This window comes from Sus scrofa, chromosome 11 (assembly GCF_054392235.1).
Source record: "Sus scrofa isolate SSC_HxYL_T2T_F1_AM1 chromosome 11, Sscrofa_HxYL_maternal_Yorkshire_Landrace_v2.0, whole genome shotgun sequence".
NCBI classification, from domain to species: Eukaryota; Metazoa; Chordata; class Mammalia; order Artiodactyla; family Suidae; genus Sus; species Sus scrofa.
The window spans coordinates 65,130,550-65,150,398 of NC_139393.1; the positions used below are offsets into that span (position 1 = coordinate 65,130,550).

Consider the following 19,849-nt stretch of genomic DNA (forward strand, 5'->3'; position numbering starts at 1 on the left):
TTGAATCAAATGCTTGAATACATTCTCTTTCACTCCTCACAAAAAAATAAATTTATATGTTATTATATATGAGTATATAATATACATTCTATAGCTACATCAAAGTTGTATATTAATACATTAACTGTAATATATAGATATGTTAATAGTATATATATATATATGTTAATAGTATATATCAGTATTGCTAGCTGAGAAAAATTATGAAATTTACAAAACTCTGGGAGAAATACTAAATGTTATAATTAATTCTCTAAAATATTCACAATAGGCAAAACATGGAAATAACCTAAATATCCATCAATGGATGATTGGATTAAGAAGATGTGATATATATACACAATGGAATACTACTCAGCCATAAAAAAGAACAAAATAATGCCATTTGCACCAACATGGATGGAACTAGGGATTCTCGTACTAAGTGAAGTAAGTCAGAAAAAGACAAACTCCATATGATATCATTTATATCTGGAATCTAATATATGGCACAAATGAACCTTTCCACTGAAAAGAAACTCATGGACTTGGAGAACAGACTTGTGGTTGCCAAGGGGGAGGGGGAGGGTGTGGGATGGATTGGGAATTTGGGGTTAGTAGATGCAAACTATTGTCTTTGGAATGAATAAGCAATGAGATCCTGCTGTATAGCACTGAGAGCTATGTCTAATCACTTATGATGTAGCATGACAGTGTGAGAAAAAACAATCTACACCTGTATGTGTGACTGGGTCAACCTGCCATACAGTAGAAAATTGACAGAACACTGTAAACCAGCTATAATGGAAAAAATAATTATAAAAAATAAAATATAAAATAAATAGGTATTTAAGAAATCAGTTTATTAAGTAGAATGCATATTATCACATTTATTATATCTTGACTTTGTAAAATAAATCATAAAAGGACAAGGAGTCTAAAGACAGGGACAGGTCACATTTATCTCTTGGCCTTTATTCCCTATCAAATATAATACCTAAACAATATTTAAAAATCTCCTCACTGCATTAAGTCTTCTGCCTGAGCAAACTCTGTAGTGATATGAACCTCTGGTGAGGATGAAGGCAGCTGTGCTTGATCACTGGGCTTACCTCTGCCAACCCAACGAAATACTGTCTTTTAACAAAAAAAGGTGCTACCTGACCCTTATAAATTTGTCTTTTAGGTTATCTTCTTAAAACAATTCAAAGGGATCTGCTTCTCTTTAAGTCATTAATGGAAACATACCAGGAAATGTGGTTCAAAAGTAAAAATTGGTATAATTTCAAACAAAGAGATGTTTGCGAATTTCCCTCAGTTTAGACATGCAGCTGCCTTACAGTAATGGTCAAGTTGTTATGCTGGCTATCATGACACCAAATAAACAACAAAACCTACATATTCCAGATGTCTTAGGACCAAAATGATGCTGTTTTGTTGTATCCCCCAGGTGTTGAGACGGGAGCCAAGCTATATTCTCCATCTTTCACATGGGTATGAGGACCTAACAGAGATTAAGTTGCTATTTCAAGAAATAAAGATTTAACTGTAATATATTTTTATAAATGAGATAATATCTATAAGGCCTAATATCTTAGATGGTTAAAACAGCTTACTTCTGGGAGAAGAGGAATTAAGTGTGCGGGAAGGGATAATGTTTTGCTTTCTGCTTTGTTTTTTTCTTACTATATGGATTTGGTACCAAATGCTTGTATTGCTTTCATTGTGTTTTTGATGTTGTTTTAGGGGTGTATGTCCTTCTAGTTTACTTCCTTATGCAAATATACTTTTATTTCTTTTGCAACTTTGGAGTAATATTATACTTCTTTCTTTTTAATCTTTTTTTTTTTTGTCTTTTTTTGGTATTTTTTGGTCTTTTCAGGGCTGCACCTGCATCATACAGAGGTTCCCAGGCTAGCGGTCTAATTGGAGCTGTTACCGCTGGCCTACATCAGAGCCACATCAACACCAGATCAGAGCTGCATCTGTGACCTACTCCACAGCTCACAGCAACGCCAGATCCTCAACCCACTGAGCAAGGCCAGGGATCGAACCCACAACCTCATGGTTTCTAGTCGGATTCATTTCTGTTGAGCCTCTATGGGAACTCCACTTTTTAATCTTTATTTTTTCCTATATAATATTTTAAAATGAATTTTTCTAAACCATCAGATGGTCCTGATTATGATTTTTTTCAACTTTATCAAGGTATAATTCACAAATAAAAATTATATATATTTAAGTACATAATTGATGTTTTGATGTACATAAGCATGGTGAAATGTTCAACATAATCAAGCTAATTAACATCCATTACCTCCCATAATAACCATTTTCCTTCTTTCTGGTTTTCATTGTTTTTTTTTGGAAGGGGGGTGGATAGAACTTAAAATCCTTCCTTATCAAAATTCAAGAATGCAATATAATATTGTTAACTGTAGTCCCCATGCTGGAGAATAAATAGAACTTAATGTTATTATAACTATTGGTCATCTGCAATATTTTCCATATTCTGTGAATATCCTCTACAACATAGTTTGTACCTGGTGTTAAGATTGCTCAATAATAATATAGAACTTCATTTCTCAATCATTAACACTTGATTTCAATATTTATGCATAAAAAAGAGAAGTAAAGTAAAAGGAAGGGAGGAATGAAGAAGGTAAGAACAGAGGAGTGGGAGGGAGGGAAGATTTCTTCTGACCCACTTGCTTGGGAAATAAGAATCAGACGGTCCCAAAGTAGTGTCATATAAACACATAATTTTCAAGAATCATACCTTAAGTACAACAATCAAGATCATATTAATTAAATGTTGAATGTTTAATTAAATTACATGCCTAATTAGTTCTTTTCATAAAGAAGAGTGTCCAATATGATATTAAATATTTTATGGACTCTGGTGTTCTTCTGTTAATGTTTACATGCCTCAAAAAAAAAATGACTTAGGATTCACTAGGGTGTACTTCCTAATTCATCACACCAGCACTAAGTACTACACATTGCACAGAGATTAGCAGTGCACTGATCCGAAACAAAGTGTTTTTCTGCAAGAAAAAAATATTTTCAGCATCTTCCAGAAAGTTCAGCGAAACATGTAAATAGTCACTTATTTCCAAGGAATAACCTGCCATAATTTTGGGAAGAGGGAAATATTGTAGGGTTTAAGGGAATTACTTGTTATCACTACCATACTTCATTGATAATATTTTATCTATATAGCAAGTATTTTCCATTAAAAGTATAGTATGCCCACATAAGACAAATAACACAATGTAAAACTCGAGTTGCAATATATACGGTACTGTCATAGAATTCTTCAAATCGGGTGTATTCTTTTTCTATTTCTGCCATGATAAATTCCTCAAAATTTAGTGGCTAAACATAAAAACACAAATTTATTATTTTCCATTTCTGACTGGAAGGGATCAGAAGTCTAATAGAGATCTCCTTGGGCTAAAATAAAAACACTGGGAGGGTGGATTTCTGTTCTGGAGACCTGCAGAATTTGGTCTCCTGCCTGTTCCAGCTTCTAGAGAGCCTGTTCTCTTTTCCTGGCTCTTGGCCTCCTTCCTCCATCTTTAAAACCCACAATGTTGGGAGCTCCTACTGTGGCACATTGGTTAAGAATCTGTCTGCCGCAGCTTGGGTCCCCACAGAGTTAGCAGTTTGATCCTGGACTGGTACAGTGGGTTAAAGGGTTCGGTGTTGCCTCAGCTGTGGCGTAGGATGCAACTGTTGCTTGGATTCAATCCCTGGCCCAGAAACTTCCATATGCCATGGGTGAGGCCATAAAACATGCAAACAAAAAACCCCCACAATGTCAGGCCTTCTCATACTGCTCTCTCTTCAATCCTCTCTTCCACTTATACATGTTCTTCTAATACTCTGGACCTAACCTAGATAATACAGGATAATCTCTCAGTTTTGAGGTCAGTTTTTTAGCAACTAATTCCATCTGAAACCTTAAGTACTCTTTGTCATGCAATATAACCTATTCACAGGTCCAGAAATTTGGACACAAACATTGGACATTTTTGGGGGGCCATTATTTTACATACAATATACATAGGTGCACAGTTGAAAGTTAACTGCAAAGAATAATTATTTTAGATTATTTTAAAAAATTTTGCCAAAATTTTCTCTTGCTGTCTTAAAAATGAGACTGCATTTGAATCAATATGTGCAAATGTTATGGTATACTTAAATACCTATTTTTTCATAAATTGAATAAAAATATTTAAAATTCACAAAAGGGCACTTAATAAAATAGCTCCCTCTATTTTCTTCTCTTTTCATTCCAGGTCTTATATTTGAAATTGACAAATTATTTTGGTGCAAGATTTATAAACTGTATCATTAAGGAATTCAAGCCATTTGCAAATCAACTCTGTCATATTATACAGTCTTTATTTTTGTAGATACTTTGATTTAAAAAGTATGTATCATTTACTCAATCTTGTATCACTTTGAAGAATTTTTGATGAAGTGTCAGAAAATTAAACAAATAAGCAGTCACGAAACTCTTCAATATAGAGTAACTGGAAGTGATTTTAATTACCAATAATCTCAACATTAGCCAAAATACTAACGTCTCTTTCTCTCTCAGTCACTGACACACACACACACACACACACACACACACACACACACACACACTCAAAATGTTCAGTTAAGTAAGCATGTTAAGAATAGAGAACTTGATCCCACCATTAATGAATTTGCAAATGTAACGGGAAGAAAACCTGTGTTGTTGCATCAGCATTAGAAATATCAGTTTTGGCAGTTCTCGTTTTGGTGCAGTGGAAATGAATCTGACAAGTAACCATGAGATAGCAGATTTGATCCCTGGCCTTGCATGGTGGGTTGGGGATCTGGCGTTGCCGTGGGCTGTGGTGTAGGTCACAGACGCGGCTCGGATCCTGCATTGCCGTGGCTGTGGTGTAGGCTGGCAGCTATAGCTCCGACTGGACCCCAGCCTGGGAACCTCCATATGCCATGGGTGTGGCTCGAAAAAGAAAAAAAAAAAAAAGAAATACCAGTTTTAAAGTAAATGGCTAAAAACTTTTCATGTCTATTACTGTACATGAATTTTGCGGTATATGAGTAAGTGTGTGTATATACACATGCATGTGGTCACATATATATTCCCTGGCTACATACACAGAAAAGGTCTGGAAGCAGTGACATCAAGAAAACAAAGAACACATTTAGTTCTCAGATTTCCACCCATCCAACCCCTTTCCCTGCATTCACTGATGTCCTGTTCCCTGCCTGCCCATCCTCCTTACTGCTCACAATGTGTTGGCCACTTCCTGCAAGGCCTCCCTCCTTAATCTGGTTGGGCTTGAACGCTCCACCCCAGGAGTCCCCTCACAGAATGCCCCTCTCACCCAATTTCTACTATCCCACACCTGACTGCACCTACACCTGTAGTCCCCACTCAGTTTCTGAATTCCCACACATGGCCGATGACCACTCCCCCACTCCCACAACTTCCCTCCCCAGCGTGGTCTCTGACAATCTGCACTGTATTGTGTCTCCTCTTACCTCTGCCCTGGTGCGTGGACAACATCCTAGTCCATTCCATTCTGTGCGCCTATCCCTTGTAGAAACTGCTTTGGCTCTGGCACACTGTTCTGGGTCCCCACCCTGGTTAGATGACTTTTTCACATTAATTGGGAGCTACCACACCATACTAAGAACCTGCCCCCACAGCACCATTCTCATCTCTCTCCCATTCCCCTGACACCTCCTCTGGGACAGCCTGAAATGCCAACCTTGCTGAGATACATTTTAGAAAGAAATAGTTGAGGAAGAGAAGGGAGGGAAAGAGAAGGAGAAGATGAGTGATTCTGTACAGAAAAATGACAAGGAAGAGGAAGAGCCCAATATAATCTCAAAGATCATCAATTATAAGGTTTAATTCAGGTTAAAAATTTTTAATGAATTATCTTTACATCCTTAATGAAAGTATATCAGAGGTACAGTAATTGGTTCAGGGTTTCATATGGAAAAGGAAATATTTATGAATGAATATTTATAAAACAGTGACAAGGAGGATCAAATCTCAGGAAAACCATGTGATAAAAATTTCCAAAGGCACAAGGACTGGCATAGATAAGAGGTTTTTGGACTAGAGTAACATGATCTAAGTATTTCAAGGACTGCCAGATATAAAAACATTGCATTTATTCCCTGTGGTTTCAGGGTAACAACTAGGATTAATGGGTAAAGCATAAATTAAAGTTATATATTATGATCCCATAATAATATCAAAGTCCAATAGTAATAACCAATGTTGATGCTTAACGAATCCTAAATTGCAATAAAAATGCTTCATATACATGAGTTCTCAGAAGAATTGATTTTATATATGAGAAACATGACTAATTAATTTGCCCAAGCCTGAATTTATCAAACTGGTACAAATAGGAGCCAAATCTCTCACAAAATGATTCCATAGTCCATGTTCCTAAATAAAAATTAAAAGACCATAAATACGAGCCTTTAAAAATATGATAGGTATTTTCTTAGAAGGATAATAATATGAGCCTATGTTTCCACCATTTTCCTCACTTGATATGCCCTACACATTCACCTATCAAAATGTGTTGATTTGCACCAAAGCATGAACATATTGGATGAGTGGGACGCATGCCAAAGACTCTGGAAAGAGTCTTTTTTCAAATATAAATTATGTGGAAATTCTTCTAGCTATCCTAAAGATGGAACAAGATGAAAAGAAATTAAGAAGGATCAGACAAAAAAACTTGACTTCCTCAAGTACTTCTGCAATGTCATGCGAATTCAGAAAAACCGTATTAACAGACCTTCACCAGTAACTTCTGAGGAAGAGAAAAATTACTCTACTTGGAAGTTAACTGCTCCACAAGCAGATCTGGTTTCATTTGGTGTGACAGCACATAGAAATCCTGTAGCATCCGTCATTGCCACACCTGTTAGAGCTTGCACTTGACACAGACTGTTTCACTATACCTCCTTGCTCTTGTGAATGTGGAAAACCACTTTGGAAGTAATTGAAAGTAAATACCAACTGCGTAAATAAACTGCATTGGCATTTTATGTATTCAAAAGCTTAATTAACTGAATACTATATACAATTAAAGCTAAATAAAGGTGATTCTGTTTATTATTTTATTTTCTAAATGCTCCAATTTAATCTTGCCCTTTCAGCCGTTACTTCAACACTCATTTTTTGGGCTTTTAATCTGTGTGTTTTTATCTGTTTGTCTGGTTCACAGATGGCCTGAACAGAGGAAAAGTGAAATAAGATGGCAGAGAGAGAGGACAGAAAGAAGGAATGAGAGGAAACTTGCCATGAGATAAGTTTGGATGTATGAGATGATCTGGGGGCTAGAAACAAGCTCTAAACAAAGCCTGAATATATGAAAAATGTTTAAGTAGTGGTAAGAGAAATGTATCAGACTCAGTTACAGGATGGCATATGAGCAATCCTCATTGAATGGAGGATGAGGGGCAGGACAGACAGGTATCTACAGTTTTTCCTTATTTCTGTGATTCTAGGGTAAGGACTGATGCCAAATTGGGAGGGTGAAAGAAGGGGGAAGAAATGAAAGAACTTAATTTCTGTGCTGGAAGACATCAGAATTGGGAGGGAAAAAAATGTAGACATAACAGCCCTATATTTATCTAATGCTTTGTGTTTACTGAAGGAATGTGGGTGGGTGAGAAAGAGAAACAAAGATTTTTGAAATTTAAATAAAAATGGCTTATAACTGAGGAAAGCTCATATGCCTTATATTCTGTGTACTTTTGTTTGTTTGTTTGTTTGTTTTGCTTTTTAGTGCCACAAGTGCAGCATATGGAGGTTCCCAGGCTAGAGGTTGAACTGGAGTTGCAGCTGCCGGCCCAGACCACAGCCACAGCAATACAGAATCTGAGCTGTGTCTTTGATCTACACTACAGCTCACAGCAATACTGAATACTTAACCCACTGCGCAAGGCCAAGGATCAAACCCACATCCTATGGATACTTGTTGGCTTCATAGCCTGCTGAGCCATAAGGAGAACTCCTATTGTGTACTTCTTCTATGTATTTTATTTGCATAAGCTAAGCTAATGTTCTAGAAATTTAACTTCATATGTTTTAAAATTAGAAATTTAACTATCTTTTAAAAATTAATCCTGATGGTTCATAAATTTTTATTTCCAGTAGCATACTTTTCCTAATTACTTATTTTTCAAGAAAACTTATAGTTCATATAATGACTTAAGATCTATTTACATCATTTCTTAGATCCTCTGAATACACACTCAAAACTAAATTTAAAAAGGTAATGGATATTATCATATAGCTGGTTTAGGAGATATTTGACATGAAACTTTTTAAAATACCAGTATTTCAAAGTCTGAAATACTAGTAGGCTCGGTTGTAGGATATAAAACTAAAAAGAATATCTAACACAAGGAGAGTGTTTTGCAAATTGGAACTGCTAATGAAAGAATAGTTCACATGGGTATTATATTAATAATACCATTTCTCTTCAGCTTGAAATCCACCATGCATGGCTCACATTCTTTGATACACAGGCTTGAGTTCCAACAACTAGGTCTCTCTTGTTATCCCTTTGAGATAGTTAAATTGAATAGCAGGCAGTTTTCTCAGTGGGTGTCTTCAAATGAGACCATAATAACTCAGTTTCTGCATTTTGTCCATAAAAGTAGAATGTGGATTTATACACTACATAAAGCATGTCACTATGTTGAGATTTGTATAACACCTAACTAAATTTAACAGTGATTTCCGGCCCCCATAGTGTTAGAATTACCAAAGGGGTATTGCGATATTATAAAAGCATTATCTTGAATACCCCTCTCAATCACTGGCACTGCGTGCTCAATAAGCATATGAATAAAAAAAGTTGTTAGATTCGCCTCATTTTTATAATAATATACTAACCAAAACCATTTTTTTTTTTTTACTCCACAGTGTAGAAATTATAAGCCTAATGGGCAAATACTTATACAGCTAGAATACTTTTACTGAAGTGAAAGGTATTCCAAAACACCAGGTAATGAGGAATACAAATTATGCTTTTTTGCTCCCCTAATAATGCTAGGATGCTAGAGAATCAGTAAAATTACACAGATAAATTGAAGGGTCAATATTAGGATCAACAGATGAGGGAAACAGTTCTGTGGCTCCTAGAGCAAAACAAATTTAGAAGAAAGAAGATAATAATGCATTTCTACACATTTCAGTTCTTCTCAAGAGTGAGAAAGTAACATGATGCATAATTATTTGTAATAATATGAACTAAAAAACAAAACTAATAGAATATGAATAAAACATTCCAAAGAATACACTAATGTACTACATGCAAATAAGTAACATATACTTGCTACTCAAGATGAACCTAAGGTTTACATGTAAATTAAAAGCTCATATTTTAAATAAATAAAATTTATTTTCATTTGAAGTGAAATATATACATTATAAACATTATACATTATAGAAACTATTTATTATTCCATAAATGAGAATATTATACAATTACAAAACTTTGGGATAATAGTTGGATGTCAGATATGGGCAATGAAGGAAAAGGGAAAAGGATTTCACTTTCCCTCTTATGGAAGTAAATGTAATTCTTTGGATGTATAGGTTTTATGGGCTAATCATCAAAAAATTATTTACTAAAATTTTTTTTCGGCTATTGTTCCTTTCATCAAACAAAACTACTGACTGACATGTTTGAGCCAGTGTGAGTAATTTTCCTTACTCAGCATCACTTTGGTCTATTGTGGCCAAAGGGATACATTTGCAAGGTGAAGAGCCGATTATGAGATGCCATCTGTTACTCTACATAACATTCTTTTTGCTTCATGTGCTGCAAAAGGATCACACCCTCAAACTTGACCTCATCAGCATCATGATCTAGATAATGGATCTAGTTAGTACTCATATAACTCATTCATATTCTATTGCTGAACACATTGCAGTCTCAACTCATATTTGATTAAATTTCCATTAATCATTATTAAAGATTCCTCTGTGCAAATGAAATGGCATTTAGTTCATTTAACATGTAATTGAGTTCTAATTGAGCAGCAACTGTTTCACAGAATTGTTAAGCACTTTGAATGTAAAATAACACAGGTACCAATTTTGTCAGTAAAGTTTTATGTACCACTCATTCTGTTTGCTCATTAACTTCAATTTCTAGATATGGGACCAATAGTTATTGATTTCCCTTTATTAATATTCTCCTCATCACTAATCTCATTCTTTATTCAGTTATGGGATATCAAGGTCTCAGGGAAATAAATTATACCTTTGAATATGTTTTAAAATCACATATTTTCAGTTCTGCATGAAAAGATAAATAACTTTATTTACTGTGAAATAAAAGTAGACAGGGCTTTTCTATCAGAGAAGTTCTTTCTCTCAGAAGATGCTATCTTTGGCTTATAAGCAGTGTCTTCAAACAGAAGAAAAAGTGTTCCATTCAACTTGCTAAAGTCATAAATCAAATGTTTCCTTCTCAATTTTTCACTATCCATTCCCAATTTGAAAACTGAAGAGACCATAAAAACAAAGTTGGATTTTTGTTTTTGTTTTTGCATTATTGGTTTTATATTCATATTCTGAATATAAGACCCAATTTTGTTTTCCTTTATTTTTATTATCCATGGATTCTCATTATCCATGGATTCCATATTTGTGAATTCACCTACTTGCTAAAATTTCTGTGTGACCTCAAAATCAACACTAGTGGCACCTGCATAGTCACCTAAGGGCAAACATCAGTAGTGACAAACTGAGTCACCTGCGCACACATTCCCAGGTGAAGTCAAACAAGGCAAATCCTGCCTTCTTGTCTCAGGTTAATACTGTAAACAAACATCCTTCCATGATCTACTCAGTGATATATTTCTTACCATTTTATTTTTTTTTTCTTGGTGATTTCACTGTTTAAAATGGTCCCAAGCATAATGCTGACATTATGTTTAGCTTACCTAGATGCAAAAAGGCTGTGATGTGTCTTATGAAGAAAATGCACAGGTTAGGCAAGCTTCATTCGGGCATGAGTTATAGTGCTGTCTGCTGTGAGTTCAATGTTAATGAATCAATGTATTTAATGTATATTAAATAAGGTGACTCAAAAAAAAAAAAAAAGCAAGGTTATATATCGATTGCTTGATGAAAACATAATGACCAGAGGCTCACAGGATCCTAACCCTGTATTTCCTCTAGGAGCAATGGTTCGGTGTTTGTTAAATTAGTGTTCATGGTGAATTTGTAGAACATAGCTAACGTAAATAGTAAAAATCAACTATATTAACAGCAAGAACATTCAGACTCATAGAAATGAAGAAAATAGTTCAGAAGATTCAATAAAATTATCATTAATAGCATATCTTGCTCCAGCAGTAGCTTGTGAAGAGTTTCAGCAGGGCTCTCTAGAGCCAGACTGTCTGGACTTGAATTCTGACATTACCATCTGCCAGCCTGTGGTCATTACCATGTAATTAAAATCCCTGTGCCTCAGTTTTCTATTTGGAAAACAGGGATAATAATGCTTCTTACCATATAGAAGGAATGGTATGGATTAAAGGAAATGCTTTTTGTAGTACACTTAAAACTGTCTGGTAAGTAAGAAATGTTATGCAAGTAGTTTTAAATTGTCCAACATTATTAAGGGAAAATGTACCAAATACAAATTATTTTCCCCCTAAATGCTTATGAATAACAGTTCATAATTATAGAGACCATCTCAATCAAAGCACACACACACAAAAAAGTGCATGTATGTAAGAGTAGCTAAGAATACCTGGAGCATAATTTTTTATCCCCTGACTTTACAGCTGTTCATCTAGTCAGCTTCATCAATTAACAGGTGAAAGGGCCATACCCTTAGGGCTTCTTCAGTGCACATTTGGGCATGGAGGCAGAGCAAATGATAATCTAAAAAGTGACCAAAAAAAAAAAGTCACCCATCAGAGAAACTCAGGATAGGGGGTCGACATAGCATTTTTAATAGTCTCATTGTTTCTAAATCTCAAAAAATGACTTATTTAATTTAACAAGACTATATTAAAACCCGTTTCCCATGCTCCCTGTGTTAATCTCATTTCTTGACTGCCCACTATATAACATAATACCTTGCAGATTTTTTTTTTCTTTTGGCTGTGCCTGTGGCATGTGGAAGATCTGGGCCAGGGACTGAACCTGAGTCACAGCAGCAATGCAAGCCTCTGCAGTGACTACTCCAGGTCCTTAACCGTGGCACCACAAAGAAACTCCTCTAATAGCTTGTATTCGCCTCTAAAATTCTCTTCTTTTCTACTTCTCAATTATTTTCAGATGCATCTTATACATTAGAAGATATTTCAGTTCACTGTCTGCATGTGGTTGCCAGGCTGTAGCACAACCTGCTTCTTATTATGCTTTTTAGGCAGAACCTAGAAAGTATCCTGTAGTCATGCTGAATTGAGGAGATAAGGACATAAGGTTCAGGAAGGCAACGATGGCTGGAACTGTACCTGAGAGGAAGTACACAGGGAAAAAAAGCTCCAGGTGTGTACTGAGGCTGCCCACTGATTCTTGCTGAGAACCCACCTGCATTTGTGTGAGTGGAAACTCCCCAAGAAAAGGGAAAGACATATCATGAGGCACCCAATAGACCAACAATTCCTAGAGCTTCCACAGAGCTGGAAATCGTTTTGTGTTTCCACCAGCTAGAGTAGAGAGACCCTATAACACACAAGGCATTGGGAAGAATTCCCTGATACATCATGTCTTAGCAGCGAGGTGAATTAGTACCAAGTACAGCAAGGTTGTTCTGGATATGCCAGGTACAAGCTTAGAAAAGTGATATATTACGGCAAGACAAGGCAAAAGTAACCTGAAGTAGCAGACCCAATGCATATTTCTAGGCATAAGGAGAGACAAAATGAGGTAAAGAGTGAAAGAAGTCAAAACAATCCTAAATATGTATGTACCTAATAAAAGACCAACCAATAAGTATGAAGGAAATACACATAGAACTAAAAGGAAAAATGGATCCCATTTATTTCAAGCAACTTATCTTAACTGAAAATTACATGATGTATTAATTTTTATTATCTCTTTTTTCCCATCTTAAAACAAGTACTCTGGAGTGTAGACATTTTGTCTGTTTTGTTTCCAATACCTATTTATGACAAAAATAGTGTTATTTTGAAGTAAAGTTCCCCCCCAAATTTCCCATTTCATTTTTGCAATCCTTCTATTTTTTTCTTATATTATGTATTTATTATTATTCTAAGTTGTTTCCACATTTCAAGAATAATTTCAAACTTCCTTTCAAACTCTTTTACCCAAATATCTATTTCATTCAGAATTGTTGATTTTTAAAAACTGAAGTGTAGTTAATATATTCTATGAATATAAATTATAGGTATGCAATATAGTGATTCAAAAATTTTAAATGTTATACTCCATTTATAGTTTTTATGAAATATCAGCTATATTCCCCATGTTGTACAATATATCCTCATAGGTAATTTTATACATAACAGTTTGTGCCTCTTAATTCCTTACCTCTACATTGCCCCATCCCCTTCCCTCTACCCACTGGTAACCACTAGTAATTTTTCTCTATTTATATCCACTAGTAATTTTTCTCTATTTATATCCACTAGTTGTATTTTTAGATTCCACATATAAGTGATATCATACAGTATTTGTCTTTCTCTGATTAATTTCATTTAGCATAATATCCTCCAAGTCCATCCATGTTGTTGCAAATGGCAACATTTCATTATTTTGTTTGGCTGAGTAGTATTCCATCGTATTTACATACATCACATCTTGTTTATCCATTCATCTGTTGGTGGACACTTAGGCTGCTTCCTATCTTCATAGCTGTAAACCATGCTACTCTGAACATAGGAAGGCATGTATATTTTCAAATTAGTGTTCAGCCCTAGGCTTTTGGGGTGTTTGACACACAGAATGGCTTCCTTCTCACATGTCACAATTACCAGAAGAAAGTTAGGCTGAGGCCTCCTCCTCCCCAATTGATCAGTTCCACTTTCGCACCCACTTTCCATCTTCTAAAATGTATTATATCCTCTCTTCTGATTGACCTATTTTTATAAATGTGGTTGGCTAAATCTTCAGGACCATAAAGTTAATGTAGTATCTTAACAAGGAAAAGATAAATATATGTGGTGAGACAGCTAACAGAATTAGGGACTTTGAAAATATGAACATATTTTCTGTACTTGAGGCTTCATCTCATGTTTAAAAAAGAAATATAGTAGTTTATTGGAAATGAAGTTTGAGCAACAGTTGAAAATTCTAGTAAATGTGTTTCTACCTTTATTTTTTACCTTTTTAAGTAGTTACAGACTCAAAGAGAATTGGGGGAAAAAAAAAGTACGCAGGAGTCCCAGGTACCTGTTATTCACTGGAGGAGGTGAAAGTCCTATCTTCTCATTCAGCCTCCTAGAACACCACCTCAGAGTGAAGCAGAAGGGGTTCCTCTTTATCACTAGGCTGTAGTTGGAATCCAGACCCCTGTGCCCCTAGTCAGGGGGCGGGGTGGGGCGGTGCTGATAGAGGGTGGGAATAGAGTGTGTAGGGGATGGGATTGTCCTGCTGGATGGTAGTGAAAACTCTGGTTTTCCCAAGGCCTTCTCTCACACCATCCCAGTGAGAAAGTGAGGGGGACTTCTTATACCCAAAGGTGGAAGGCTCTGCTTCCCAAACAGCCTTTGGAGATATACATATAGGTGGAGACAGAGGTTTTTCCCATCATGGATGGCTGGAATAGGGAAATTGTTTTCTGTTATGCTGGGCTGTTCCTCTCCCGGTTATTTGGCTGGAGAAAGGGCTTTTCCTGAGACTTTTTTTATTTTGATCCTTGGATGTTTCTACATTGTAGGCTTTGAGCAGCACCCAGTCCCAGATAAAGGAGGCAAAAAGAAAACCTAGTTAACTCATTGCCATGTCATTCCTTAGTTACAAAGTCTCTAGCTGGTCTGCTTTCTTCTCTCCACTACACAGTCTTATGGGATTTTTTTTGTTTTTGGTTTTTTTCATATTTTTAGCTGTACTTAGCATGAGGTATTCTGAGAAGTATGGTTATTCTATCTTGTGTAGGACTTGAAGTCAGTTTCTCTTTTCAAAGCAGATTAACTTTTTAAAATGTTGTTACAAATATTTACTTTAAAATAAAAATTTTCACCTTGTAAAATATTTCACTTTGGAATTACAATAACCCCCTTCTAAGTAAATTTAATATGTGATCTGTTTCTTTGAGTGTAAAAATACACATGACTTTTCAGAAATACATCATTTGTAAAATGTCTCATATTTGTATTGAAAATTCCAAGACTGGCACCAGGCTGATGACTTTAGAAATTACCTTCTTTATTGTGTAAAAGAGAGAAACGACAGTCCCCAAATGGCATCACCTGTGCTAAACCCAGAGCTAATATCTAACGTAATTGCCATTTCAGCATTCACCAGAAATGTAATTCTAATCAACAAGCTTGAAATTTTTTGTTTAGAAGCAATAAGATAATCTGTCACATAGGCCCTCTTCATCATCCAGAGGAAGAAAAGGCAATCTACATTATAAAACCCTTGCCACTCCCTTTCCTCTCAAAAAAAGATGTCCTGGCCTAAAAATAATTCCTTCTTGGAGTTCCCACTGTGGTACAACGGGACCCACAGCATCTCTGGAGTGCTGGGATATATCTTCCAGGTTCAATTCCCAGCCAGGCACAGTGGGTTAAGGACCCTGCGTTGCTGCAGCTGTGGTGGAGGTTCCAACTGTGGCTTGGATCTGATCTCCCACCTGAGAACTCCATGTGACACAGGGCATTGAAAACAAGAAAAACAAAACCTTCCTTTTTTTTTTTTTTTTGCTAATAAGTTCCTTGCCCTATCCTACGTCCTGTAAGCTACCTTCCATTTTGTGCAACCCCCTAAGAGTACCCTTCTGGATGCTAGATGGGAGGCGGTCTGATTCATGAACTGCCTAACAATGCCAGTTAGATCTTCAAATTTACTCATTTGAATTTAATCTTTTTCAAAGACTGGTGGCAGCAATGTGATCTGAAGTGAACTTCCAAAGGCAAAAGGGGATAACAAGGAACACAGACATAACACTCTGAGAGCACTTTTAAGTTTACTGTCTTTCTTGCCACTTACAAGGGCCACTCACTGGTGAATCTGTCTGATCATAGCTGATATCCAAAGCCTGACAGGAGCTCTTTCAGGACTTCACCCAGAAGCCAAATGTACACAGAGGAAAAGAAACATTCAACATGAGTTGGATGGGTAAGCAGTCCTTTTTGCCAATTCCCAAACCTCCCCTATATATCTCAACATATGTGAAGATATTGGGGCATCCAAAATAGAATTGCTCCTTGAAATCCATCTTGGAGAATTTGTGGATACCCTTATGAGGTCGATGTTCTACCCCATATTTTCTAGGATCTAAAAGCCAATCTTTGAATTACAAATGTTTTTCATCAGAAGGGGAAAAAAAAGGAGGTAATAAGGAGCTTTGGAAATCTGGCTAATAAGAGGTCTTACAAATCTTCTCCACAAATATTGGTAAGTAAAAAGCCTCTGTCTCTGTCTATACAACATACATTTATGTTGTAGATGTGTGGTATTTTTATACCTTAAGTATTGCAAAACTTAGTTTGTTAAAAGAGTTCTCTTTAATTGGGTTGAGGGTCAAGCACTTGTAAAGATTGGCTATTCTAAAACTCTCATCAGAAACATAGAAACAAACCCAAATGATTCTTTCAAGTTCATGTGATCTAAGATAATCTTTAGCATATAAAAGCTAGTTTGTTAGTTCAATTAAAACAGACATATCTCTAGAGTTATTAGCATTAAGTTTAATACTTTTATTTTACCTAGTCTTACAGATTTGACAAGACAAATGATATATGCCTTCATATGATATATCATGTCTTAGGTATGATGAAATTTTTCCTAGGTAATCCAAACCTAATTGTTAAGAGCAAATGACCTTAGTAGATGTAACTGTGATAAGAATTTATAGATAAAATTTTTAGCAACAGTTACATTTTTTGGTATATGTACTTAAAATATCTGCTAAAAACCTTAGAGTTTTGCTAAACCAAGTTAAATGATGGAAATTCACTGAATAGCTAGAGTATTTCCAAATAAGAACAAAATACTGAAACATCAAGTAATAGAGCTTTATCTACTTTGGGTGTCTTATTATAGAGAAAATAAGATAAATTTGGGTCTATTAGTAAGCATGTTTGGTGCCATGCTGAGAAACTTTCTATGAGAAAGGTCATGTTTCTAGATATTATGAAAGTGTTTATAGTTCTGTTAATTTAAAGAATACTAGTGTAAGAGACAGTTCACAATTGTTTAGCTCCTAACTTTTTATTAGAAATTAAAATTCCAAGGGTTAAGAATTCTAATGCAATCAGAGCTACTAAAAAACAAACAAACAAAAAATGGGAATATCTTTGTATGCAAGGAAAGCATGATGTGTTTTTGTTTGAAAAAGGTATGAGGAGTAAAGGTGCATTTTGTTAAGAAAAATGAGGGTAATTTTGTCTAAATTAGAATTTCTGGTTATGAAGGGCAAACTAAAAGTATACCAAAGGTTGAAGAGAAAAAGAACGGATTTTACATTGTGTAATCGAGCTGGCTAAAATTGAATTGTAAGGATTTTTAACATTAAGCTTTAATATCAATAATGTCCTTATGTTAAATTGGATCTTTATTTCATCTGCTAAGCGATTAAATATTATTTCATATTGATCTGTGATCTTATTTTAATCAAGTGTCCATACTTTAGTATCTTTGACAAATCCCAAATCAAATTCTAAAAATTTAGTTATAAAGTTATTTTTTTTTTGACCTGGAAGAAACTTTAAGATTTTTTTCCAGAGTGCCCTTAGAACGTTATTAAAGATTTGTCAAGCTAATTAGACTTGCTTGATATATTAAATTACATGGAAAACATTGTCAAATAAGAAGTAACATTAAGTTTCAGAGTTTTGGGGTTTTTTTTTTTGCACATCCACGGCATATGGAAATTCCCAGGCCAGGGATCAAACCTGCACCACAGCAATGACACAAGCGACTACAGTGACAACACCAGATCCTTAACCTCCAGAGCCAAAAGAGAACTCCAGCATTAATCCTTCTTTATGTTCTATCTGTACAGGTATATGTTCTCAGTATTTCAGAAATTGTGTGAAATCTTTTGAAGTCTGATACATCCAAGCATAAACTTTTGTCTGTCATCATAATGGAAGCTCACACTCAAAGGATTGAACCTGAGCATCAGGGAAATGCCCTAGGTGACTTTCATACAAAGGGAGTGGCAACTGAGTCTGTAAAATTGTGGCACATGTAGTGTGAAGTTCAATGAATGAAGTCTATTCTTCTTCTGCAAAATGACCCCCTACCTGTCAGACTTTTGCCATTCTGATAACCCAAGACAGCTGTTTTTTTTCTTCCCAGCTCCGTGGAAAATCCTATTTATCTCTTTTACATTCCTTCACCCACCACAATGCATTCATAAAAACTACGTTTGTCTCTAGAGGCCTCAGATTTTCTCCCTCTGTACCTTTGAACATTGCAGCTAGACTTCCTTCAACTATCATTTAGTATGGGCTATCAGTTATATAGTCCTGCTGTTGTAGGTGTGTTTCCAGAATGGCTTGGACCCTTCCTCTAGCCCCTGAAGCATTTTGCTTACTTTTTTCTGATGTTCCAGTCTTAGGGAATTTGCAGCAGCTTTCTCTCCTGGTCAGCAGTTGCAATTGTGCACTTAAAACTTCTGAGAAGATACAATGCACCAGGGGGATTTAGAACAGTAATCTATAAATAATCAACTATAAGCAGGATAATTCCTAAAGTGTGGAATTATCACACTTCACTTCATTGCCATGCACCAAGAACCAAGCCAATCTTAAAAAAAACAAAACCAAAAAACACTGCAGGAGTCAGCCTGTCAGACTAAGTGGCTTACTAGGTGACCATATATAACTGAGTTTCAACCTGCCCAGAGGTGTCAATCCAGATAGGCCAAAGGAGAATGATAACCAGCACAGACAAAGACAAGACCTCTAGGGGCATAAGTCATTACTTTTAAGGAAGTACTGCTGGTGGATTCATTCACAAGGACTGCTGCACTTACCTTTATTTAAACCGGGGGTCAGTCAGGTTTTTAGCACATGTGGGAAGAGAATCTCCTAGCCTGAAATAAAGACTGAGCCTAAATTCCAGAGCTTACCCCCCATAGCAATGGCCTGGGACCTACAGATGAGTGTGTTATCTTTCCAGACCCATGCTAGAGGGAAGGAAAGAAGTGAAAGAAAGGGTTTCATGTTTAGCTAAAGCAAGAAGTCCATTAAATTCCATTTACCCAGCTTTGATGGCTATGTCAGAGTCTGCACTTCCATTATTTCCTTCTATCTTCTTTCACTACTTTAGTCTTTATCTCCTCTTCCCTCCCCCTGAGTTCTAACCCCTACACTCCTGTGATCCTGGTCATTTTTCTGGTTCATACATAGCAATTATTCTGATTCATTTGACAGGGTATCATTATTTTGATTTCACCTTGGAGGACTGGCAGCAGTTTATTGGGTGTTTTTTCACTATGTCCCACTGTGTTATTGGCATATGATGTGGCTTAGAAGTCTCAACTTAGTCTTGCATTTACTTCTACCGCAAATGGCCATAATGATTAGAAACAGGATCTTCAAAGCCAGCAGAACTTCAACATGTTTTTAATATATTGATATTACTAATTACTTTTGCAGACGTAAATCCATTAATGGCTTTCTTAAACTGTAACTGGCTTGAAGTATGACATGTTTG

The 19,849-nt window shown here is 35.8% G+C and overlaps 1 protein-coding gene across 6 annotated transcripts in view; it reads right to left on the reverse strand.

Moving 5' to 3' along the window:
- The window catches only part of LOC146398664 (uncharacterized), a 304,287-nt gene that overhangs the window by 214,066 nt on the left and 70,372 nt on the right, over positions 1–19,849 (reverse strand). The window contains exons 4-6 of one of the 6 annotated variants that reach the window (XR_014820086.1): positions 18,726–18,806; positions 11,799–11,932; positions 9,410–10,541 (exon numbers count right to left, since the gene is read on the reverse strand). The exons of 4 other annotated variants lie outside the window; for them this stretch is intronic. The gene's annotated coding sequence lies outside the window, so the exon portion shown is untranslated. Of the gene's footprint in view, positions 1–9,409; positions 10,542–10,907; positions 11,933–18,725; positions 18,807–19,849 lie in introns of those variants that run through there. One more of the 6 variants, XR_014820088.1, reaches the window with a different exon arrangement.